This window comes from Diaphorina citri, unplaced genomic scaffold (assembly GCF_000475195.1).
Source record: "Diaphorina citri unplaced genomic scaffold, Diaci psyllid genome assembly version 1.1 scaffold29772, whole genome shotgun sequence".
NCBI classification, from domain to species: Eukaryota; Metazoa; Arthropoda; class Insecta; order Hemiptera; family Psyllidae; genus Diaphorina; species Diaphorina citri.
In genome coordinates this window covers 1-687 of record NW_007407109.1, presented here as the reverse complement: position 1 = coordinate 687, position 687 = coordinate 1, and the positions used below count along the sequence as shown (strand labels likewise).

General features: G+C 38.0%; 1 long non-coding RNA gene across 1 annotated transcript; it reads left to right on the top strand.

Moving 5' to 3' along the window:
* LOC113473416 lies at positions 1-662 on the top strand. The gene is made up of 2 exons (XR_003395393.1): positions 1-82; positions 615-662. It is a non-coding gene; the product is annotated as an uncharacterized LOC113473416 (long non-coding RNA).
* The last annotated feature ends 25 nt before the right edge of the window (positions 663-687 follow it).

Genomic DNA, 687 nt, shown 5'->3' with positions numbered 1-687 from the left:
CTTCCATCGGGATATTTTCCTGAAGGAGCTGGAGAAGTATGAGAACATGCCGGAAGATCTGGGCCATTGCTTTGTTACATGGGTAAGGAGATTGTGCTTTTTTGATCGAACAAAGTGAAGAGTGTTAGTTATGTTGTTATGTAGGTATTTCATTTCATAATTCGTATGGAACTTCACAAAGTCTTCCATCAAGATGCGAACAAAGTGAATTTGAAGTTTTTAACTCGGGGGTTTTGCACTTGGTTTGTTTGTCTGTTTTTTCCGCAAACATTACAGAATAATGGGTCAGATATTGATGAACTTTGGCAAACATATTCTACACACACTAGGAAATTTCTCATGTTTAGAGTGAGTTTTTTCCATCAACTCCCGAAAAACTATCATGTAATTTTTGGACCAATTGGGATTTTATTTTAGAGTGGGTTTTTTTCCATCAACTCCCGAAAAACTATGTATTTTTATTTGATTAAATTTGTCAAACATGTTTAGAGCACATGTATATTTGATTATTAGATTTTGGACCCAATCAGGCTTTCAGGAGTCCCATAGGGTTCCCTTTTTCTGAGTTCTACAGTTTCCTAATCCACTAATCCACCACTTCTGTCCATCCTCAGGCTCAGAAGTTCAACATGTACGTGCACTACTGTCGTAACAAGCCCGACTCTAACGCCCTCCTGGTACAACATG